At 38.8% G+C, this 26,761-nt stretch overlaps 1 protein-coding gene across 1 annotated transcript in view; it reads right to left on the bottom strand.

Annotated features, from left to right (window-relative positions):
• LOC150076805 (phospholipid-transporting ATPase ABCA3-like) overlaps positions 1-26,761 on the bottom strand; it is a 432,361-nt gene that overhangs the window by 329,825 nt on the left and 75,775 nt on the right. The gene's annotated exons all lie outside the window — the stretch shown is intronic.

Raw genomic sequence — 26,761 nt, 5'->3', positions numbered from 1 at the left:
ATTAGAATGCGCAGAAGCCTGCAAAGCAAGTTGCTGAGGATCATGAAAAAAGTAAATACAAGGGCTGTGCTAGAGTAACCAAGAGTAAGAACAGGTGTGTGTATACTTGCATATACACCAATGTTAGGAGTATAGAAAATAAATTTGATGAATTTGAAGTGCTGGTTAAGACATCCAAGGTGGATGTAAAAGATATACTGTTGGGATGTCAGAGATATGGTGTCACAGATATAAGGAATGCAGAACTGGAATTTAGGGAGTACAATGTGTACAAGAAAGATAGACAGGATAGGAAGAGAGGAGGGGTAATACTATTAGTCAAGAAACACATAAAATCCAAGGAAGTGCAGCCAGTCAACATCGTTGGACAGTGAGTGTCGAGTCAGTTTGGTGTGATAAAAGCACTGGGAGATCAAGAGTGTGTTACAGGTCTAATGACTGATGAGTATAATGAACAATTATACAGAAAAATAGAATGAGTAAATCAGTGTCTTATAATAGGGGATTTTGACTTCCCAGATGGAACTTGTGGACTGGTCACTCGCACACTAGAAGGCTTTTGTGGATTTATTGGATGAGTGTTTTCTGTAGCAGCATGTTAGAGAGAGGCAACAAGAGGGAGCAACACTCTTGATCTGATTATCAGCAGTGATTATTCATCCATTAAGTATTTACAGATAAAGGAACCTCTAGGTGGCAGTGATCATAGTTTACTGATGTGGGATTTACTTAAAGATGTAACTACCATCAAAAGTAAAGGAAAGGGTTTTTGCTTTCGTAAAGGTGACTACAGTGGTCTCGAGATTTTTTCAGTTCTATACAGTGGGACCAACTGATGATGTTACCAACAGCAAATTCTAAATGGGAAGCATTCAAGGAAGTAATTTTGGAAGCTACTAGGCTTTTTGTTCCAACTAAGAAATACTGTTGTAGGTTTAGGCCCAAATGGATGTCAGATAATTTAATGAGACTCGTGGCAGAGAAGAAAAATGCATGGGATGCACACAAATTATCAGTTTTTGTGTGCATGGGATGCACACAAATCATCAATTATGCATTAAGATTATTCATCTTAATGCATAATGGATAATTATGCTAATAATTTAGCATAATAATAATTATGTTAATAATTAGCATAATTATGAAATTTTAAAATTTAATGCTAATATTTTGACTAAATGTTGCCATTTAGGTTTTATAATTTCTAAATTTAAATTTTGTCTAATAATTCAATAGTATATTGTCTCCCACCCTTGGTTTAGTCTGAAAACATCATCAGTATACTCCTAAAGGGAATATAAACCAATTTTATTTGAAGAAAAAACAGAACAACCACAATGGCTGTAGTAGAGTAGAGTTGGTCAAATTGCCCTCTTATGGCCAATGGTTCTATACAGCTAAATGTATATTGAAGTGTGAGCAACCATAAAACTATTGTGTTTTTCTTTGAATTTTTCTTTGGTTAAAATCGATTTATGTTTTTCTCGGGAGTTTGCCAATGATGTTTTTAGACTAAGCTGATGGCAGAAAACAACTTTCCCACTGAGGAAAAAGAACAACGATTATACAAATTTCAAAATTTGTATAATCGCAAATTTTGCAAAATTTTATATTCAAAAATTGTAAAACCTAAATGGTGACATACTGATCACAATTTTATTATCAAATTCAAAACGTTCAGCACAAATATGACAAATAAGTCCAGATGGCAAAAAGCCTAAATCTAAAAATAAGGGAGACAGATAATGGTACCTTTGGCGAAGGTAAAGAAAGCCAACATGAGAACCACGGGAAATGTCGGAAAACTTATGCAGAAAATTAGCTTCCCGATTCTGCACTCTAGCACTGCTCACTCGATAAACAGACAGTAGGTGTTATCGGTGCGGAGCAGAGGTCGAGAACGATATATTGATTGACAGGTAGGCTTGGCAAACGAGGTGCTGATTGTTGTGTGAACACAACAGACGATAACATCGGTTTAGTATCACTTGGGATACTAAACCTAATCTCAGAAGCACTAATGGTCACTTGCCTAAATGGTAACTTGCCCTAATTGCACATGCCCTAATGAACGCTTTCCATAATGGTGAAAAAAGGTTAGGTTACTGCCAGTTGAATCCCATGGGAGCTTGAACCCCTCCCGAAGTGGAGGGGGTAACCTGACCTTTTTTCTTTAGAATCATGGATACTAGCGCATAAACTGTTTATTAACAAAATATTAATTTGTATTACTATATTTTTAAAGACACTCGTGCGGATAACATCAATCAACACCTCAATAGTTATTCACAATATATATATAAAGAATCTTTCTTTCTTTCTTTTCTTATTATTTCCTAACCTAACCTTTAAGGTTAGGTCATGAATTATAAGGAAACCTTTTCTATTATTTCCTAACCTACCATTTAAAGTCTGGTTATGAAATAAAACAAAAAATAAAGAAACCTTTTCCTTTTTTTTGTAACCAAACCTAAATCAATAATACAGTAAAAACACTCATGAACTCCAAAATCTACTTTTAATAATGAAAGAAAAAAACATAATGAAGAACATACAAATGAACAGAATTTTTTCAGAAAAAAAAAATTCATGAATACAAATCATATAGTTGGACCTCAATAGCTATTTGCATTTGAGTAATAATATTCTGAAAAGTACAGTAGATTCTCAATTTTCCGGGATAGATGGTAAAAAACAAATCCCGGATAATCGATTTCCCAGTTAATCCAAAAATACAGAAGTCCCCGACATACGTAAGAGATACGTTCCAGGAATTCTTACTTCGTCGAGTTTTACGAAACTCAGAAATGACTAATAACATATTGCTACTATATTATTATTGACAAATCTGAATTCAGCGCGATATTTGTTAATGTTTGACCATTTTCATATATCCTTATTAGTTTAATTTTCTGATCCAAATCGATCGCTTTCCTTTTCTTGGTAGATTTACTAGTAAGCGCTGTCACTTATTCTCTTAGTCAGCACCATGATAACAGTCAAAATGAAATTTTCTGTAAAGAACTTCACAGGGTTAAGGCGAAAACCCACTATTACCACCCCACGCGAGTTCACATTTTGCTAAAGCACATTTCTGGAGGTCACTACCATAAAATAATAAAAACAATTAGCACTTTTCGTGTTATTGAGCTTTAGAAAAGTTTGTGCATCTAATTATAAACAGGTAATAAACTCGACTTATTGCATTTGCAAAAATACTGATAGCTAGAATTCTGTGGGTTTTTACGTTATTATAGTGAAATGTGTGTCCCTTTCATTGAAATCTTCAGTCATATGAAAAAAGAAACCATAAATAAATTTTAAGAATCGTCTCTTCTTTCCTAATTTTTTGCTTGTTACTCCAGGTCTCACTTGTGCAATTTGTGCGTGCCATGATCGTTGTTATTGATTGCTTATTTTATTTATTTATTATTTTTGTTTGTTTGTTTTAAATTTTACATACTAAAAAAAAAAAATTCCGTAAATCCGTATTTGTGTATTGAAAAATACGCAAATACGGACTTGCTGTATTGAAAAATGTTCAGCAACCTACGTAAAAAATTATGATGATAGATAAAAAATGAAAAAACTTACCAAGCACTACTCGTGTGTCCAATACGATGCTTCCCTTTATTTTTTGCGATGTTGATTTTAAGTCTAATAGCTTTCGTATATTTTTTACAACGTTGCGTATGGTTTGGTCCCCAACATTATAATTGTTCATTAGAGATTTAACCAATGCACCGTTTTCAAACTTTTGAATAATTTCAAGTTTTTGTTTAACTGAAAGTGAACAAAAAAAAAAAAAAAAAAAAAATTTCAACATCCCTGACATAAATAATGAAACAAAATTTGTCTTTTTCGGTGGAACACAACAATCGACACAACACACTAAAACAAACTAAACATTTGTTTGTTTTTTTTTTGATTGGTGGTGTGAAGACAGCAGGGGTTGCAAGATAATAGGTACACTAATCTCCCAATGATGACTTATAATGCCGCTTGTCGCTTATTTACGACTTGCAAAACATCTGTTTGTACCTTTCTATTTATCACTTGAATTTTATGATTTCTGGTTGATTTTTTTTTTTTTTTTTTTCATTTGGAATCTTGAAGCATCTCCTGGTTAATCCGATCCCGGTAAATCGAGAGTCTGCTGTATCTTCATTATTTTTCCCATAAATTTGACGCCACATATATTCATTCATGTGACCAGTAAACACATCTTTACAGCTGCTATTTAGTCTTTAATCACACTTTTTAGTCTCTTCGACTGGGCTTCAATGTTATTCGTATGTGTTCCTGTATATGGATCTACAAAACGTTCCTTGTGTTTCACTGCTAAATGTATGTAATTCATTTTTTCTAAGGACGTAATATGCCTATATCCACACCATTCATCTGTTATGATGGTAGTATTTTTCTTTACTACTTGTTTAATAATGCATAAAAGAGTTTTTCCTTTCTGATTTTTTATGAACTTCACCACCCTACTTAATCCTAGCCTGAGGGAACATTCCTTGGTCAGTAAGTACTCTGCTTTTACTTTGTAGCAACTTTGCCATATCTCTCCCTGTAGTGTTTAGTGAATTTTGGGTACAATGCCGTCGAAAAATATGCAACCCTGCTCGAGCTGCGAAACATGTTCCGACTGCCTAATAAAATGTTCATCATTATCATGCCAGCTTCTTTTCTGCAACTTTTGTAGTGACATTAAAGTTCTAAAACGGACTGCGTAACTTAGGAAATCAAAATGGAGATATGCACTCTGCCACAAGCAAAATAGGGATTCGTCAGATATTGCTGACATATTGGCTGCTCCCTTAGCATGCCTCCCTTTCTCACAGTCTCTCCCTCTGGAATGCTGAATGATGTTAATGACGCCACCACACATAACAATTCTACTCTCAGTGAACTGGCTAAAGGCAAACTTCCACACTTCTATCCTACAACCGTCTTTCCGCAATTTGAATTTATGCCCTCTCAGGTGATTATTCTGAGCAAGAGGAAGAATCCCATCAACATTGAGCATGCTCAAACCATTCAAGGCTTTATTCACCTCAATCAGATCACCTCGCAGGTGCCTAGTCTCCAGGCTCTGTAATTTGAAAAACTTAAGCCTTTCTTCGTAAGAGCACCCCTTTGTTCCATTCACTAATCTTGTTGCCCTTCTCTGTACTCGTTCCAGCAGCTCTACATCCTTCTTAAAATGAGGCCTCCAGACCTGTATACAGTACTCAAGGTGTGGCCTGACCACTGCCTTATACAAGGGGATAATCACCTCCTTATCCCTGGTAGAAAAATTCCTGTATATCATTGACAAGACACCATGAGCTACTCTTGTACACCGTCTGCACTGCTCAGAAAACTTCGTATCTGCCTGCACAATTACCCCCAGGTCCTTTTCATTCTCTACCACTGTCAGTGTAGTACCACAGAGTTGATACGTTACTCTGGAGTTACTGCTTCCCATATGTAGTACTTTACATTTGTCAATGTTAAACTTCATTTGCCACATCTCAGCCCATCTGCTCAACTTTTCTAGATCCTGTTGCAGCAGCATACTGTCATTAAGGATTGGGGTCACATCTGCACATGTCCAGTCCATGAGTACCTCCCCTGAGTCCAGAGAAGCTCTCATAATTATGGCTAAGGGTTTGCTTACTTCGTTTGACGCCTCCTTTAATATAACTGGATAGATTCCATCCACCCCAGGTGACTTTCTTGTGATTATCTTCAACAATTTCTCCTCCACTTTACACTCAGTTATTACAAGATTATCTAGCTTACGGCCAGAGTTGAATACACCTCTGGCATACCCCTCCTTGAATAACTCCTCATGGGTTAATGTCGATGCAAAATATTCATTCAGTTTGTTAGCTGTCTGAGCAGGATCATCAACAGTTGAACCATCGATATCAAGTGGACCAATCTGATTCATCCCCTTCCTTCTAGAGTTTACATAAGAAAAGAACTCTTTGCTATTTTTCTTTGCATCCTTTGCCAAAGATTCCTCCTAATCTGCCTTCGCCTGCCTAACCTCCTTTGTAACTTGGTTACAGACCAGCTTATATCTATCATAGGCTTCTGTGTCACGTGTTAATTTATATGTATCCCATGCATTTTTCTTCTCTGTCACATATCTAATTAGTTCATCTGACATCCATTTAGGCCTAAATCTTGAACAATATTTCTTTGTTGGTATGAAAAGCCTAGCGGCTTCCAAGATTAATTCTTTGAATGCTTCCCATTTTGAATTTGCTGTTGGTAACATCATCAGTTGGTTCCACTGTATAGAATCTATATACTGTCTCAGACCACCATAGTCACCTTTACTAAAGCAAAAACCCTTCCCTTAATCTTGATGGTAGCTACCTCTTTGAGTAAATCCCAATTCAGCACACTGTGATCACTGCCACCTAGTGGTTCCTGTATCTGCAGATTCTTGATGCATTAAGAATCACTACTGATAATCAGATCAAGAGAATTACTCCCCCAGTTGCCTTCCGAACATGCTGCTGTAGAAAACAATCATCCAATAAATCCACAAAAGCCTTGATAGTGTGTGAGTGACCAACCCACAAATTCCAGTCAATATCCGGGAAATTAAAATCCCCCATTATAAGACAATCTAAATTACTGGCCCACTCTATTTCTCTTCACAATTGCTCATTATACTCATCAGATTCGTTAGGCCTATAACACACACACCTACTCTCATTTTTCCTTTCCCAGTGCTTATGTCACACCAAACAGACTCAACATTGCATTGTCTACCAACATCAATTGGATGCACCTCCTTAGATTTTATGTGTCTCTTAACTAACAGCATAACCCCTCCTCCCCCTCCTGTCCTGTCTATCCTTTCTGTACACATTGTACTCCCCAAATTCCATTCTGCACTTCTTATGTCTGTGTGACACCATGTCTCTGATATCTCAGCAATATCTGACTTTGATGTCTTGACTATCACTTCAAGCTCATCGAATTTATTAACTATACGCCTAGCATTGGTGTACATTCAAGTATAAATGCATGTTTCTACTCTTAGTTACCCTAACACAGCCCATGTATTTACTTGTTCCACTATGACTCCCAGCAGTCCTGGAAATTCCCATTGCCTAGCTTTCCAGGCTGCTGCCCAATTGCATTTAAATAGAAGTAGTGCAAGAATCACTTTTACCTCTGCTAGTGGCTACTGTTAATCTATTAGTCCGTGTATCTCTCCAAGCTAGCAGTCTTCTGACCCACCTAACTCTGCCTCGATAGCATCAGCAATTATTGTTGCACACTTTCTATTTAAGTGTATCCCATCCCTGTAGAAGCAGTCTCTCCTGTTAACAAGCACAGACCAGGCTGAGAAAAATTCTACCCCTTGAGCCCTGCACAATCTCTCCAGGGCCGAACTGATCGACAAGGCTCTCTCATCATATACTCCCTCCTATCGTGTCTGGGCAGAATTGCAGACACTTTCAAATTGAACCCTAACTCACTGCTTTTTTTCAGCGTTGTCTTACTGATATTGGTGACATACTGATTACATTGTCTTACTTACATTGGGTTATTGATAATTGTACTCAAACGGAATCACAGGCTCGAGTCAGCTGCGCTTTTTGTGGGTGTAACACCAAGAAACTTGAAACTATTGAAGCCATTCTAAGAAAACTGCATTCAGAAAATAGCTTGCTAAGGGAACGTCTGAGCCAGCTTGAAGATTATCGACGAAAGTTCTTGAGCTTACTACAGGGTCTCTTGCCCGTGAACTAGGCTCCCTTGTCCTGGCCCACAGGAAAGACCATCTCCAACACCTGAGTCATCACTACTACCCAAAACGGATATAGTTGCACTCTCTAAAGACAGTGCCTATAGTGCCATGCTAAAATCTATGAAATGGAACTCTGACATTGCTGGCATGAATGGAGCACAGCAAGGCCAGATGTCCGGACCTCGACCGACGCAAGCATCCCCACGGCAACGGTATTCCAGAACAGCAAAACCACCTTGATTGGCACAAGAGTAGTTAATACTAGCCTCAGAATATGAGATCGCCAAGCCACCAGCAATACTCATGCAAATATCTTCATTAGCAGGCTGGATCCGTTGACAAAAGTTGAAGAAATTCAGGCACTGTTGATAGAACTAGGCATACCCGGTAAGCCTTTCAAAATCAATACCAAGCATCCGTCTTATGCTTCCTTCAGGATTCAGATTGATGGGCCTAATTACCAACAATACTTCAATGCTGAATACTGGCCCAGAGGTCTGTTGGTAATGCCATACTATGGGACACTAAAGGCCAAGAACTTATCAAGCCAGAACTCCCATTCCACAACAATGCATAACTACACCAACATAGCTACCTGTCCTCTTTAGCGGAGTCTCCCCAATTATATCCGAGAGCAGGTGCAATTTGTGGAGGTCTAACATGGAAATGACAAGTGGACATCGGACCAGTCACATTCCAGTTAGAATATCCAGTAAGAGGGCACATCAAACGTGACAACGATCCTGGGACGAGATTTCAGATCGTTATATGAAAAGCAAATACTGTTCCAAGAGTAATCTCATCACATTACAACCTTCTGTTGAAAGTAAATATTCAATGTTTCCTACAAAACATCAGGAGTGTCAAAAACAAACTAGATGGCCTACTTGATTTGCTTTCCTGGGCAGAGTACGACTTCGTCATTCTGATTGAAACCTGGCTCAGAGAGGAAATGGAAATTTCTGCTTTCACCTCAAATCTTGGCTATCACACGCTGGCTGCTAATAGAATTGGGAGACGAGGTGGTGGTGTAGCAATCTGTCAAAGGAGTTCACTCCCCCTGATTAAGGAATCCACTTATCCAGGAGGTGACATAGAAGCTGTTCTTGGAATCTAATAAATTGCTGGTTTGTTGATCTCTGTGTGTGTGCCATTTATTTCCCTCCACGGGTTTCTGAGGATTCTGTCCTTAATCTGACCATGGCTGTCATCCACAATCAATCATCAGCAAAAGTTCATCATCCTCAGAGACTTTAACCTTCCACTGCCAGCCATAAAGAAGCTCCTAGATACACTGTCATTGAACATGTCAGAAATGGGCATTGGTCTTATTCATGTTCCTCCCTCACATGGTGATGCCACCTTGCAGCGCATCTTCTCAAACTGTTTAGTAAAGGAAACCCTGACCATAACTGAGAACTTCCTCCAGTCCGATCACGTTCCGATTGCTGCTATGATATCTCTGCAGGCACCTAAGGATGAACGACACAAGTACAAACTACAAGCACTGTCAGGAGAGGATACAATCCAAAATACATCAACATTGGAAAAATTACTACCCTTTTCCAACTTTACCCATGGAACATACTGGCTGAGCTTAACATAAATTAGGCTGCCTACTGGCTTTCGAGATGGATGGAATTCATTGCAAGGTCTGCAATGTCCAAAACTTCTATCCTTAGTCCCCACTCAAAGCCATTATGTAATGTTTGTTTGTTGTTTGTTATTTGGTTTTTAGGAGCATTAGCAACTAAGGCCATATTGCTCCGGGGATATGCGGTGGTCATTCCCTGACCTTTCCACATACTCCGTATTTGGTGGTGACGGGCTCGAACCTCGGTCTAACCAAGAAGCACCTGCTATGCACTGCTGCTCCTGCCCACCTGGCTATGGAGGCACCCCATTGTGTAATAACCTCCTGACTAAGGCCTTTAGGGAAAAACAGGCAGCCCATGCCTCCTACAAGAAGTCGCCTTCATGAGAGTCATATGCCAAATTTTCCAAAGCAAGGGTGGATTTCCAGAAGAGGAAACAATTTGCTATTGACAATTTCATGAACGGCTGGCTATGCAGGGGAAAACATGTGTGGTCCACAAGTCATACTTGCACCCCTCTATCTTTAGATGTCCAGGAATGGTGTGAGCAAGTGCTGCGTTTTAAGCGAGATCACCGTGTCCGAAGCATATCCTTGGAACGAAGCGTTTGTTTCTTCACCTTCTAGTAATACGGAAATTTCCGAAGAACAGCTAATAAAAATAATAAATTCACTACCTGACAAGTCCACCGTAGGAACTGATACAATACCTCTTTTTAGTCTAAAAATTGCTTCTTATATCATTAGCAAAGAGCTCACTCAACTCTACAACAAAGTACTCAAATTTGCACAGTGTCATACAGAGTCGAGGCAGTTCCGAAGAATCCTCGTGCGAAAAGACTGGCTGACTTCAGGCCAATATCAATTGGCTCTCCCTTCCTGAAATGACTCGAGTGATGATGTAGCACTTGCAATCTTGAGTGATGATAATGATGTAACACTTGCAATCTCGAGTGATGACAATGATGTAGCACTTGCAATCTTTGCGCATAGGCCAGAACATACCCATTATGCCATGTCTAATAGATCTACTGTAACCTGCCTACAATCATTATCACAGAAAATACTTCACGCCTGGAATGACAACAAAGATCTTCACACCATTTTTCTGGACATGAAATCTGCTTTCAACTCAGTCCAAATAACACCCCTTCTTGCCATACTTGAGAGATTCTACGGAATATCCGGAAATATGCTCGAGATCCTCAATAATTTGCTATCTAGGAGAATGCTTCGCTTCAAAGGCGATGGCATTACAGTCACTAAAAGCACTGAAGTAGGGATCCCACAAGGTGGTTCTCTCTCTCTCAGCCTTGCTATTTGCAACAATATTCATTCAACTAATGGATCAAATTCCAGCTTTCCTATCATATGCTGATGACATTGTATGCTACTTGCATTGCAAACAGCATGTTGGTAATTCACAAGAAAGACAAACCTCCTCTTAATCCGTAAACAGCTACCTAAATACATTCTGTAAGTATGCCAAATTTTTTGGCATGTCAGTCAATCCAGAGAAGTCAAACTATCTCATCTTTAAGCCAAGTCAAATGACTTCTGCTGATACTGCATCTTCTCTACTTCCGGAATTGGCAGGAAATGTTCTGACTCCCACAAACAGTGTCAAATTCCTAGGAGTAATCCTTGATACCAACCTCACCTATAAAAAACAAATCCAAGCTTAGTATTCCAAAGCCATGAGAGCATTCTGGGGAATGAAAATTGATCTGTGCAAAATGCACAATAAGCAAATAATCAAGAAATACCTTGCAACTTACTTCTGTAGTGTGCTCTCCTATGCCGTGGAAGTTTGGTTGGCAGCACCACCCACCAGCCTCAGGAAACTATGGGGCCTTGAATTCTGGGTGTTGAAGTGGGCCAACTTGTGGTCGCACCAGATCTACAACATCTAAATCTACTCTCTGCTGCAACCTGCAATATACACCCATAGTCCACAGAGCCCATGTGCTAAAAATAAAGTCATTCCTTCATCTGTGCTCAGCTAAGCAGGATCACATCAACATCTGGAACACGGTTGGTTGGCGTTTGCCAGGCAGATGTCTTCGTAGTACCCCCTCCTTGTGCTCAAGGCTCCAGCGGTTACAGAATTTCAAGAGACACTTCCCAAATGTGACTCTAGACACTCTCAACTTGTTCAACATCGACCTGTGGACTATAGACATGGCATATCGCAATGGAATCGTGTCCTATCTTGCTGTTTGTAAAGGACATTTATGTAAGTGCCGATGTTAGTTAGTCTATGTCATTTCGTGTTCTGCTCAACTTGTAGTCCTTTTCGCTGTAATTACTACTTCATTTTTAAATTGTGATTATCATCTTTGTTTTTTCTATTAATTATTATTATTTTATTTCATTTTTTTTTCTATTATAAAACAACTTTTCTGTGTAAGGAATCACTATTGTATAAAATTTATGTTAATAAAGAATCTTATTATTATTAACTTCAACAAAGACGCATTTTGATTCTCTTTCAAATACTCCAAACACTCATTTCTTCTTCTTAGAAGTTAAATTTCATCCTCTGTGATTAGCATTCGCATTAACATTAGTTGAGGCATATAATGGAAGAAAGCAAGCTTATACAGCATCAGCCAAAAGAAAAATAAAAAAACACCTTCCCATTTCACCCATCCAGTCATCCCAAGCGTTGCTCTAATTCAGCCTTAAATTTATTTAAGCTATCAACTTCCACAACAACAACAACAGATGGAAGTCTGTTCCAGCAATCAACTACCTGTTGGCTAAAGGCAAACTTCCACATATCTATTCTACAACTGTCTTTCCTCAATTTGAATCTATGCCCCTCAGGTTCTTAGTCTGAGCAAGCAAAAGTATACATCAGCATTGAGCCTGCAGGTGCCTAGTTTCCAGATCACCTTGCAGGTGCCTAGTTTCCAGATGCTGCAACTTGCAGAACTTAAGCCTTTCTATCATAAGTGCACCCCTTTGTTCCTCTCACCAATCTTGTTGCCCTTCTCTGTACTCATTCTAGCAATTCTACAATCCTTCCTAATTTGAGGGCTCCAGACCTGTATACAGCTCGAGTATAGAATTGACCACTGCCTTTATACAAAAGGGATAATCATCTCCTTGTCTCGGCTAGCAAAATTGATATATCACAAAATTTGTATATATCAATGACAAAACTCCAAGACAGGTTCTGGCAGCCCATCTACACTGCTCAGAGAACTTCATATCTGATTGCATAATTACCCCAGGTCTTTTTCTTTCTGCACCTTACTGAGTGTAGTACCACAAAGTTTGTACGTTTCTCTTAGGTTACTGCAACCCATATTGCATATGGGTCGCAGTAACAAACCTTCATGTTAACCTTCATGTTAATGAAGGTTAACATTTGTCAATGTTAACCTTCAGTTGTCACTTCTCAGCCCATCTGCCTAACTTTTCTAGATCCTGTTGCACTAGCATACTGGCTTTAGTGTCATTAACAACCCTGCCAACCTTTGTATCATCTGCAAACTTGGACATTAAGCCTGATATACCTTCATCGATAGCATTGATAAATACACAAAACAACAATGGACCCAGCACTGAACCCTGCTCTATGTTAACTAATAACATTAGTTAACATAGAGCAGTATCCATTTATTACCACTCTCTCCCATCTCCCACTCAACCATCCCTTTATCCATTGCAGTAACTTGCCCTTAATGCCATACCAGTCCAATTTGTACAGCAGTCTTCCATGTGCAACAGTATCAAAACATTTCATGAAATCCAAGTATACAATATCAAAATTATTTTTAGCATCCAGTTCCTTTGTGACCATGTTGTACTATTCAATCAAATTGGTCACACAAGACTTCCCCTTAACAGATCCATGCTGTGTCTGAACTATTGCTGCTATCTTGTCTAGGTGATCCTGTATCACCTCTTTAACAAGTGACTTCATTGTTTTCTCCGGAACATAAGTTAGACTAACAGGTCTATAATTATTTGTGTTGCCCTTTGAGACTGTCCAAGACCTCTGTAGTCACCTTTACAAATACAAAAATGTATCAATTGAGGATACATTTGCACATCTCCAGTCCATGGGGACCTCCCCTGACTCTAAGGATGCTCTCATAATTATGGCTAATTTGCTTACTTCCCTTGCGGCCTCCTTCATTATAACTGGATAGATTCAATCTGCCCCCAGGTGCCTTTTTATGTTTAACTTCAACAATTTCTCCTCCAGTTTTTTCTCAGTTATCAAAAAATCACTTAACTCCCTGTTAGAGTTTGATAACATTTGGCATTCCCCTCCTTGAATAATTCCTCATGTGTGAATGTAGATGCAAAATACTCATTCAGTTTATCAGCTACTTGAGCAGGATCATCAACAGTTGAATCATCTATGTTAGTTGGACCCATCTGATCATTCCCTTCATTCTAGTCTTTTTACATAAGTTACATAAGTAAAGAGCTATATAAGTTAAAGAACTCTTTGCTGTTTTTCTTTGCGTCCTTTCCCAAAGATTTCTTGTAATCTGCCTTTGCCTGCCTAACCTCCTTTGTGACTTGATTACAGGCTAGCTTATATCTGTTGTAGGCTTCTGTGTCGCCTGATAATTTATATACATCCCATGCATTTTTTTTTCTCTACCACAAGCCTCATTAATTCATCCAACATCCATTTAGGCCTGAACCTTGAACAATATTTCTTAGTTGGTATGAAAAGCATAGTAGCCTCCAAGATTAAGTCACTGAACGCATCCCATTTAGAATTCACCATTGGTAACGTCATCAGTTGATCCCACTCTATAGAATTTAAAAACAGTCTAAGACCTCTGTAGTCTCCTTTACAAAAACAAAAACCCTTCCCTTTACCCTTGAACATAGTTACTTCTTTTGGTAAATCCCACATCAGTACACTGTGATCACTGTCATCTAATGGTGCCTTTAGCTGCAAATTCCTAATGCATGCATCATCACTGCTGATAATCAGATCAAGAGTATTACTCCCTCTGGTTGCCCCTCGAACATGTTGCTGTAGAAAACGATCCTCCAATAAATCCACAAAAGTCTGGGTAGTGTGCGAGTGACCAACCCACAAATTGCAGTCAATATATGGAAAGTTAAAATCCTCCATTACAAGACATTCTGATTTACTGGCCCATTCTATTTCTCTGCACAACTGTTCATTGTATTCATCAGCGTAATTAGGCCTATAACATACTGCTACTCTCATTTTCCCTTTACCAGTGTTATGTCACACCAAACAGACTCAACATTGCACTTCCTTAGATTTTATGCATTTCTTAACTAACAGCATAAGCCCTCCTCCCTTCCTGCCCTGTCAGTCCTTTCTGTACACATTGTACTCCCCAAATTCCAATTCTCCACTGCTTATATTGCTCCACTAGAGACGGTCGTGTTCAAAGCCGCTAAGTGGATTTTTCTTATTTATTGATTTGAAATTATTGTTTTTCTAAAACTTTTGATTTAAATTTAGTAGTATAACATTATTTTGTGATTTTCTGATTAATTTCGTGTATTTATTCTTTACTCGGCCTTGTAATTGCATAAAAGTATCGGTAAAGGTTTCCACGTGTTTCAACTCCGGTACCGTTCGTAATTTTCCCGCCTTTGTGATACGATAGTTATATACCGTACTGGATAGCGTTAGTTGAACTTCGTTAGCAGTTAAATTGTACGTTTAAATAAATACATATAATGACTTAGATTACAAACGTAATATAATTAATTAATAAATTAATAGAATCATGACTCAGAGCGGAGCGGCAAAGCAAAAGGCTCAAGCTAATGGAAGTGCTGTGGCTCAGAGCAGAACTGAGGGGGGCAGTTGTCCTCTGACTCACAGCCTTATAAAATGCACTGTTTGCTTGATGTTTGCAGAGCAATCGGGTACGGGACATGATACTGCCAAGGGGGATGTCTTTGTGTGTGCGCGATGCAAGGAGTGTATCGATATCAAGCAACAACTCGGCGTTCTTGTGGGCCTATATGAGAGCTTGAAGGACAGGGTGGATGCCCTCGAAGAAACTAAATTGAGGGGCCCATCAAGCTCTCAGCTGCCCACATCAACGCCAGAGCTTGCACTTGGGCATCGCGTGACACAGAGACAACCCCCAAGGCAGAATGTGCTGGTCCCGAAGGAACTAGTAGTTGTTGGTGACTCTATTGTCAGGGAAATGGGGAACATGCTTTGTAAAAAAGATAGGTGGAACAGGACCAGGGTATGTCTGCCAGGGGCAAAGGTTGATGACGTTGCAGAGCGAATATCATCTTTTAAGGGTACAAAAGGTGATATAGTTTTACACGTTGGCACTAATAATATTAAGAGTAGGAGACCGGCAGAATTACTTAACAAGTACAGGTCACTGTAGAACAAAAGCCGAGAATTAGGGTTGAATTTGAAAGTGTCTGCAATTCTGCCCAGACACGATAGGAGGGAGTATATGATGAGAGCCTTGTCGATCAATTCGGCCCTGGAAAGATTGTGCAAGGCTCAAGGGGTAGAATTTTTTTCAGCCTGGACTGTACTTGTTAACAGGAGAGATTGCTTCTACAGGGATGGGATACACTTAAATAGAAAGGGTGCAAGAATATTTGCTGATGCTATCGAGGCAGTGTTAGGTGGGTCGGAAAACTGCTAGCTTGGGGGGAGACAAAGACCAATAGATTGACAGTAGCCACTGGCAGAGGTGAAAGAGATTCTTACACTGCTTCTATTGGAATGAGCAGAAGCCTGGAAAACAAGATGCATGGTATTTCAGAGACTGCTGGGAGCCATTGCGGTACAAGTAAACACATGGGTTGAGTTAGGGTAGCTAAGAATAGAAACAGGTGCAGGTATACTTGCGTGTACACCAATGCTAGTAGTTTAGTAAATAAATTTGATGAATTTGAGGTATTGCTCAAAACATCAAAGGCAGATATTGTTGGGATATCAGAGACGTGGTGTCACACAGATATAAGGGATGCAGAACTGCAATTTGGGGAGTAAAACGTCTACAGAAAGGATAGACAGGATAGGAAGGGGGGAGGGGTTATGCTATTAGTTAAGAAACACATAAAAACCAAGGAAGTGAAGCCAGTTGACATCGCCGGACAGTGCAGTGTTGAGTCAGTTTGGTGTGACATAAACATTGGGAGATCAAAATTGAGAGTAGGAGTGTGCTATAGGCCTAATAACTCTGATGAGTATAATAAGGAACTGTACAGGGAAATAGAGTGGGCCAGTAAATCGGAGAGTCCTATAATGGAAGATTTTAATTTCCCAGATATTGACTGGAATTTGGGGGCTGGTTACTCACACACTAGCAGGGCTTTTGTGGATTTATTGGATGATTGTTTTCTACATCAGCATGTTCGGGAGGCAACTAGAGGGAGTAATACTCTTGATTTGATTATCAGCAGTGATTCTTCATGCATTAAGAATCTGCAGATAAACGAACCACTAGGTGGCAGTGATCGCAGTGTGCTAAAGTGGGATTTACTCAAAGAGGTAACTACCATTAGGGGTAAAGGTGTTATTGCTTCCGTAAAGGCGACTACGATGGACTGAGACAGTATTTAAATTCTATACAGTGGGACCAACTGATGATGTTACCAACAGCAAATTCAAAATGGGAAGCATTAAAAGAACTTATCTTAGAAGCTACTAGGCTTTACATACCAACTAAGAAATATTGTTCAAGGTTTAGGCCAAAATGGATGTCAGATGAACTAATGAGGCATATGGCAGAGAAGAAAAATGCATGGACACTTACAAATTAACACATGACACAGAAGCCTATGATAGATACAAGTTGATATGCAACCAAGTTACAAAGGAGGTTAGGCAGGCAAAGGCAGATTACGAGAAATCCTTGGCAAGGGATGCAAAGAAAAACAGCAAAGAGTTCTTTACTTATGTTAACTCTAGAAGGAAGGGGATGAATCAGATTGGTCAACTTGATATTGATGGGTCAACTGTTGATGATCCTGTTCAGGTAGCTAACAAACTAAATGAATATTTTGCATCGACATTCACACATGAGGAGTTATTCAGCAGGGGAATGCCAGAGGTGTATTCAACTCTAGCAGTAAGCTACAGAATCTTGAAATAACTGGGAGTAAAGTGGAAGAGAAACTGTTGAAGATAAACACAAGAAAGGCACCCGGGGTGCATGGGATCTATCCAGTTATATTAAAGGAGGCAGCAAAGGAAGTAAGCAAACCCTTAGCCATAATTATGAGAGCTTCCTTGGAATCAGGGGAGGTACCCATAGACTCGAAATGTGCAAATGTGACCCCAATTCACAAAGGAGGATCAAAGGCTGACACAAGTAATTATAGACCTGTGAGCTTAACTTCTGTTCCAGGAAAATTAATGGAGGCACTGGTTAAAGAAGCACTGCAGGATCATTTAGACAAGACTTCAGTTATAGCTCAGACACAGCATGGTTTTGTTAAGGGGAAGTCTTGCCTGACCAACTTGATTGGATATTATGATGCAGTCACAAAAGAACTGGATGCAGGGAATAATTTTGATATTATATACTTGGATCTTAGAAAGGCTTTTGATACTGTTGCACATGGAAGACTGCTACACAAATTGGAGCAGTGTGACATTGGAGGCAAATTGCTGCTATGGATAAAGGGGTGGTTGAGGGGGAGGAGACAGAGAGTGGTAATCAATGGACACTGCTCATCGTGGACTAATGTTATTAGTGGAGTCCCTCAGGGCTCAGTGTTGGGTCCATTATTGTTTTCTGTATTTATAAATGATATTGATGATGGTATATCAAGCTTAATGTCCAAGTTTGCAGATGATACAAAGGTTGGCAGGGTTGTCAAGGACACTATTGACACTATGCTGCTGCAACAGGATCTGGAAAGGTTGAGCAGATGGGCTGAGATGTGGCCAATGAAGTTTAACATTGACAAATGTAAAGTACTACACATGGGAAACAGCAACCCCAGAGCAACGTATCAACTCTGTGGTACTACACTGACAGTGGTAGAGAATGAAAGGGACTTGGGGGTGGTTGTGCAGGCAGATATGAAGTTCTCTGAGCAGTGCAGACGGGCTGCAAGAGTAGCTCATGGAGTATTGTCAATGATATACAGGAATTTTTCCAGCAGGGATAAGGAGGTGATTATTCCATTGTATAAGGCAATGGTCAGGCCACACCTAGAGTACTGTATACAGGTCTGGAGGCCTCATTTCAAGAAGGATGTAGAGCTGCTGGAACGAGTACAGAGAAGGGCAACAAGATTAGTGAATGGAACAAAGGGTTGCTCTTATGAAGAAAGGCTTAAGTTTTGCAAATTACAGTGTCTGGAGACTAGGCAACAGCGAGGTGATCTGATAGAGGTGTATAAAGCCTTGAATGGTTTAAGCATGCTCAATGCTGATGGGATTCTTCCTCTAGCTCAGAAAAATCACCTGAGAGGGCATAAATTCAAATTGAGGAAAGACAGATGTAGGATAGACGTGAGGAAATTTGCCTTTAGCCAGCGGGTGGTTGGTTGGTGGAACAGACTTCCATCCCTTGTGGTGGAGGTTGATAGCCTAAATAAGTTTAGGGCTCAGCTGGACAGGTATTTGGAACGAACAGAGGGGTGAAGTGGAAGTATGTTTTTTTTTTTTTTTTTTTTGGCTGATGCTGCATAAGCTTGCTTTCTTGCATCAAATGCCTCTACTAATGCTAATGCTAATATCTGTGTGACACCATGTCTCTGATATCCCAACAATATCTGCCTTTGATGTCTTTATCAGCACTTGAAATTCATCGATTTTATTTACTATACTTCAAGCATTAGTGTATATGCAAGTATACATGCACTTGTTCTTACTCTTAGTTACCCTAACACAGCCCATGTATTTACTTGTTCCACGATGACTCCCAGCAGCTCCTGAAATCCCCAGCAACTTCGTCTCTCGGATGCTGCTCGTTATAATAGAAACAGTGCAAGAATCACTTTCGCTTCTGCCTGCGGCTACCATTAATATTTTAGTCTGTGAATTCCCCAAACTAGCAGTTTTCCGACTCACCTAACACTGCCTCAATAGCATCAGCAAATATTCTTGAACCCTTTCTATTTAAGTGTATCCCATCCCTGTAGAAGCAGTCTCTCCTGTTAGCAAACATAGATCAGCTAAAAAAAATTCTACCCCATGAGCCTTGCACAATCTCCCCAGGATTGAATTGATTGAAAAGGCTTTCATCATATACTCCCTCCTATTGTGTGTGGGCAAAATTGCAGACACTTTCAAATTTAACCAAACTCGTGATTTTTTTTCAGCATTGACCTGTATTTGTTAAGCAAATCTGCAGATCTCATACTCTTAAGGTCATTAGTGCCAACGCATACAACAATATCACCTTTTGTGCCCTTAAAAGTTGATATCTGCTCTACATCATCAACTTTTGCCCCTGGCAGATATACCCTGGTCCTGTTTGACCTATGCCCCGTCTTCTTGATAATAGAGTGACCGACACCATTTCCTGTGGAAGCAGCACATGTAATAATTAGACTCCTATTAGATGGATTTTCATGCAGTTTTTTTTTTTTTTTTTGGGGGGGGGGCCTTTTAAAAAGATATTTCAAGCTGTGCTAAATTTCATTAAAAAAGGACTAATATTTGGTCCTTGAGGTTGTCACAGACATTCTCTCAGATATGCCAGACAAGCTGTACTTGCTACCTGGGAGTCTAAAACGCTGATGGAACTGATATTCGGGTGACACTCAAGTCAAATGGACCCAATTTCGGCGAAATCCGGACAGTCTGTGACAGCCATATCCTCTGCTTGCACCTTCACAACGGTGGGACTGTTAGTAATCCTGGGTATAACCTCCATGCACAAGTACATGGTGGGTGACCACCCAGGTGTGAACCAATGTAAGCAGCGGTCGAGGTGTGGTGCCCACACCACATGGAGGTACGCCGTCCCTCCATGTTACCAGGCAGTACTAGGTGGTAGATGACTCTTATCAACCGGTGCTATACCGCCACTTTGCTTATTGGAGGCTTGAAGTGGTGGAACCAATGTTTAGTCTCTAGAGCTAAGTTCCGGTCAACCCTTCCCTATCTCTTCCATCATGCAGCATGATTGATGACTTTTGAAGTTATGATGAACATCGTGGTGAGATCCAATACTCCTTACATTTTGAGGATACAGCTCTAAAATGGTGTTTGCAGGCCGGACGCTAGTTAGTACACTGGACCGAACCTATTGGTAACTCTCTAGGAGGCTTCCAGATCAGCTAGCGTATAATCTTGCTACCTCTATTCTGCCAGATAGTGATGTAGGGAGTGCGACTAGTGTGTACGCGGGGAGCATTGTCAAGGCCATGTTATGTCAAGGATCTGGGTATATTCTTACCACGTGTACGCCATATCCAAAAATTTCAATACTTCATACAGCATGTCCCACCCACTTTTTCTTACTATTGAATACACCATGAATTGTCAAACTAATAGAGCAAGCTTATCTGCGAAAAGATCTAAACCTCCCAAGCACTTCCTAATTCATTTCACAAATATATGTGGTCTCAATTCTAATCTCAACTATGTCCATTTCCACTTGCAGTCTCCAAACCTCATGTACTTTTTCTGACAGAATCTCAGTTATCGGATGATTCAACTACTGCTCATCTGAGATGAGCAGTAGTTGAATAATTCGCTGTATGATTACTTTCGCCTCAAAGGTGGTACTTGTGCATATGTCCGTTCTGATATTCCCTGTCAGAGACTTGGCAATTTGGAATCTCCTCTCTTTGATCTTCTCTGGCTTAAAATCTCTCCACCTCACTGTGTCAAATTCATCTGTTGTCTCTACCGTTCTCCCAATTCCACCAATCACTTGGAGCACTTTGACTTCCTCTCTTTGCAACTTGACTTTCTCCAATCCAACTTTTCTAACAGTGAGGTAATTTTCCTTGGTGATTTTAAAGTTCACAACTCCAGCTGGCTTCCGTTTTCTAGTCACACCGACCCAGCTGGTCGAGATGCTGAGGCTTTTGCAATTACCAATGACCTTGCACAGACTGTTCATTTACCTACAAGAATACCGGACAATCGTAATCATACAGCCAATACGATTGATCTTTTTCTCACAAACAACCCTTCTAAATACACGGTCGAAGTGAGAGGTCCTTTAGGCACTTCTGACCACAACTTGGTGACTGTCTCTTCTCCAATGGAACCTTTCTCTCATGGCTATTCCCAACCTCGTGTTGTTTGACATTACAAGAATGCAAAATGGGATGACCTGCGAAACTTCTTTTCTTCTTTTTCTTGGTCGGATTACTGTTTCAAAACTTCTGATGTCAACATTTGCTCAGATCGTGTCGGTGAAATTATTCTTGCAGGAATGGAATCCTTTATCCCACACTCCACTTTAAAATCTCGTCCTTTAACTAAACCTTGGTTTTCCAATAAATGTGCTAAGGCTGTTGAAGAGAAGAATATTGCATATCGTAATTGGCTTGTTTCTAATTCTCCAGTTTCATTTTCTGCCTACACCAAAGCTCACAACAATTGTAAAACAGTTATTAATCAGTCCAAACTAGATTTTGAATAGGCTAAGAGTAGAAAACTTGCTTCTTGCCCTAATGGTAGCCAAGCATTCTGTTCTCTTGACAAAGCTATTGACCGCAACTTTTGCCCATCTCTGCTCCCACCGCTGTCCAAACCAGATGGTTCTGTTGTCACTTCAGCCAAGGATAAAGCTGACCTGCTAGCATCCCATTTTTCTTCCAACTCATGTATTAATAATCTTGGTCAAACACCTCCCACCATTCCCAACAGGCTCCATTCAATGCCTCCTGTGGTCTTCCGTCAAAAGGATGTCAGAAGGATTTTGAGGAATCTTGATGCTAAGAAAGCTCCAGGTTCCGATGGTATTTCTCCACTTGTTCCCAAAACCTGTGCTCCTGAACTTACTCTTATTCTTTGCCGCCTTTTTTCACTTTCTTATTCCAAAGGTGTTTTTCCTTCTGCTTGGAAATTTGCTCATATCCAGCCAGTTCTTAAAAATGGTGATAAATCCCTCCCATCCAATTATCGTCCCATTGCAATTACTTCTACTCTTTCTAAAGTAATGGAGAAATCAATTAACTGCCAACTCTTAAACTACCTAGAAACCTTCCGTCTGATCAATGATCGCCAGTATGGATTCCATTAGTGTCGATCCACTGGTAATATTCTGGCTTATGTTACCCATTTATGGACTAATTCAATGGAAAGGTTCGGGAAACACAAGTAGTTGCTCTTGACATCTCAAAGGCTTTCGATCGTGTTTGGCATAAAGGTCTTCTAAACAAGCTTCTATCTTATGGTTTGCCAACTGTTTCTGGTAATTGGATATCCTGAGAGTGATGGTTGATGGCTCTCTGTCTTCTAACTTCTCCACTAATGCCGGTGTCCCCCAAGGTTCAGTTCTTTCCCCCACTCTTTTCCTCTTGTATATTAATGACCTTTTTCCACTGACTGGAAATCCCATCCATAGTTTTGCCGATGATAGCACATTGCATTCCACTTTCCATTTTGAGAAACCTTGTCCTGCTCAATCAGCTTCAATTTCTCGAATATCTGCTACAAATTCCTTAAATGCCGATCTTCAGGTAATTCTCCAGTGGGGCAAAGACAACTTGGTTGATTTCAACCCTTCTAAAACTCAGTCTTGTCTTATATCTTGCAAAAAGGATTCTTCTGTTCCTATGCTTATCTTTAGTGACACTCCGATTTCTAAGCAAAATGATATATCTCTTTTGGGGATTACCCTGACTTGTAATCTCTCTTTGCACAAGCACATTACAAACATTGCTTCCTCTGCATCTAAAAAACTTGGTTTTCTCTTTCACTCTCAGCGTTACTTTTCTTCCAAACAGCTGCTCACTCTGTATAAATTGCAAATCCGCCCTGGCATGAAATATTGTTCCCACATCTGGGGAGGTGCCCCAAAACTTCTCTCAGGCTTCTTGATTCCATTCAGAAGGGGGCAGTTAGTAATTGGATTGGGCAGTTAGTAATTCTGTTTTAATAATGAAATGAATTAATGATTCTTCTCTAACAGAGTCTCTCCACTCGCTCTCTCATAGACGTTTTGTTTTGCAGTAGTCATAGATTTTAATGACAAACTGAGTTCAAAACCCTTTCAGATTTTTTATGATTTTTTTCTAATCTTTCATCTAATTGAACACCATTTTTTTCCCTAGAGACTCACCATTATATTTTCCAGAGCATTCAACTCAGTTTTCCCTACAAAAAAAACAAATCTCTTTCTTTTCTCAACTATATTTAATTAATTTACATAATATTTAATTAAATTACATACTTTAATTAAAATAATAAACAATTTTACCAGTGCAAACACAGTTTAGAACAAACATAATTGACTTTTGGGAAGTATAAAACTCATGCTTTGTGTGTGCTGTACTACACAAGCTGCAAGCACACTGAACCAGTGCTATAAACATCGGACAGGACATTTTAAAGAGGAAAGGGGGTGGATGGTTAATCTGGGGAGCTGGTCAAACAGAGGTCAGTTAAGAGGTTTTCTACTGCAAAAGGAATGCTACTTTAGTGTAGATCTTAGCATTAGCATTAGTAGTGGCATATGATGCAAGAAAGCAAGCTTATGCAGCATCAGCCAAAAAAAAAAAAAAACACTTCCACTTCACCCCTCCGTTCGTTCGAAATACCTGTCCAGCTGAGCTTTAAATTTATTTAGGCTATCAACTTCCACAACAAGGGATGGAAGTCTGTTCCACCAACCAACTACCCGCTGGCTAAAGGCAAATTTCTGCACATCTATCCTACATCTGTCTTTCCTCAATTTGAATTTATGCCCTCTCAGGTGATTATTCTTAGCATAATTAATATTCTCAGAATTATTCAGAATTAACATGCTCAGAATTATTCAGAATTAACATGCTCAGAATTATTCAGAATTAATATGCTCAGTGATTATTCTGAGCATAATTAATATGCTCATAATATGCTCAGAAACAGAAGCTAACATAATTAATGTTAGCTTTTGTTGGCTTTCACTATTTATACTGATAGCTGAGTCAGTTTCACTTTAGTTGAATTTTAAAATAATAACACAATAAGCTTTGCTGAAAATTAATACTCATGAATTTTGGGGGGGGGGGGGGGACTTGCTTTTAAAATTTTCAAAACCCTTATCAAAATGATGTGTTTTAATATCAGTTAAAAATAACAATAAAACAATGGGCCCAACACCAAACCCTGGGGTACTCCACTAGTAACATTAGTCCATGAAGAGCAGTGTTCATTGATTACCGCTCTCTGTCTTCTTCCACTCAATGAAGCAACTTGTCCTTAATGCCACACTGCTCCAAATTGTGTCTTTTATATGCAACAGTATCAAAAGCTTTCCACTCTATAGAAGACCAATCTATATCTTTATTGCAATGAGTGAATAGAATGGCATAATTAGATGCATCTCTGCCACGAGGAGGCGGGCCACAACTGAATGCGAACCAGAGCATGAAAACCTCGAGTGTCACGTACTGAATGTCCAAAGCATTTAAAATATGAGAAAATTAAATTTAAAAAAATAGTAAAATAATAATCTGATAAAAGGAAAAGCAATTAAAAATAAACGGAAATAAAAAGTTAAAAATTTTAAAATAAAATAAATAAATTAAATTAAATTAAATTAAAGTATATAAAAAGTAAAAAAGGAATTAAAAATTAAAAATAAAAATAAAATAATAAAATTAAATTAAGAAAAATAAAATAAAAATAATAGAAATAAGGAATTAATAGCAAATAAATAAAATAACATATGTAGCCGAGTGGTCAGGAATGAGAGTGCATAGCATATATTCCTTGAGTGGACCGTGGTTCAAGCCCATGACTACTAAATATGATAAATATTTGTATTGATGATTTGTTGTAAACTCGGTTGTCACGACTTGGTTGTCGTGCCGGAGTATAAACAGAAAATTTATTTATTTATATTATCCAATCAAATTGGTCAGACAAGACTTCCCCTTAACAAACCCATGCTGTGTCTGAACTATAACTGCAGTCTTGTCTAAATGATCCTGCAATGCTTCTTTAACAAGTGACACCATTATTTTCTCCAGAACAGAAGTTAAGTTAGGCTGTTGAAGAAGGAGACGGCAGTTCTCCGAAAGCTCCAGGTTTCATTGTTTTATCGCTTTTAACCCAGTTTATTTTAGATAATTTTACTGCTTTTAACTATATTTTAAATTATATTGTAACTATAATTTAATCTGTGTTTTTTATTTTCATCACATTTCACTGTATATTATTTTATTTTATAGTAAATTTTCAGTTCAATTTCTTGGCTGGTGTTTATCATTAATTATTATAGAAGTTAAACTAACAGGTCTGTAATTACTCATGTCATCCTGTGATCTAACTTTGTGAATTGGGAATACATTTTCACATCTCCAGTCCGTCGGGGACCTCCCCTGAATCCAAGGATTCTCTCATAATTATGGGTAAGGGTTTGCTTACTTCCTTTGCTGCCTCCTTTAATATATAACTGGATAGATCCCATCCACCCCAGGTGCCTTTCTTATGTTTAATTTAAACTATTTCTCCTCCACTTTACTCTCAGTTATTATAAAATAATTTAGCTCCGTTAGTGTTTGATAAACTTCTGACCACTACTTCCCCACAGAATTCCTCATGTGTGAATGTAGATGCAAAATACTGATTCAGTTTGTCAGCTACCTGAGCAGGATCATCAACAGTCGAATCATCAATATCAAGTGGACCAATCTGATTCATCATCCTTCCTTCTAAAGTTTACATAAATAAAGAAGTCTTTGCTGTTTTTCTTTGCATTCTTTGCCAAGGATTTCTCATAATCTACCTTCACTTGGCTAACCTACTTTGTGACTTGATTACAGACTACTTTATATCTACCATAGGCTTCAGTGTCACATGATATGCATCCCATTTATTTTTCTTCTCTGCCATGAGTCTCATTAGTTCGTCTGACATCTACTTAGGGCTAAATATATTTTAAAAATATTAAATAATCAAAATTCAATGGAAGGGGTTAATATAACAATATATATAACAATATATAATATAACAATAGTAATACTTTATTAATAAAAACTGTCTTTTAGGGACCTAAAGAGTGCAACTTCTTTATTATATTATATGACATTATTATGTTATTACATTATATTGTATCGCTAATGTTTTCTTTAAGTTTTATTACACCATTACATACAAGTATTACATTTCATAACTTATTATTATATTATATAAGTACAACTATATGACTATTAACATCACTATGAAATTAAATATACACTGCTCGATAAAATTAACAGAACATATAGAAAACATGGTGTAAAGCATGCATCTTGCAATGAAGTAGGGCAAAATTTGGTATGATGGTGCACAA

The sequence above is a fragment of the Mastigoproctus giganteus genome, chromosome 12 (assembly GCF_048544385.1).
Source record: "Mastigoproctus giganteus isolate SK-2022 chromosome 12, ASM4854438v1, whole genome shotgun sequence".
Taxonomy (NCBI): Eukaryota; Metazoa; Arthropoda; class Arachnida; order Uropygi; family Thelyphonidae; genus Mastigoproctus; species Mastigoproctus giganteus.
Note: the sequence above shows the minus strand (reverse complement) of the source record. Positions and strands in the feature narration are given on the sequence as shown.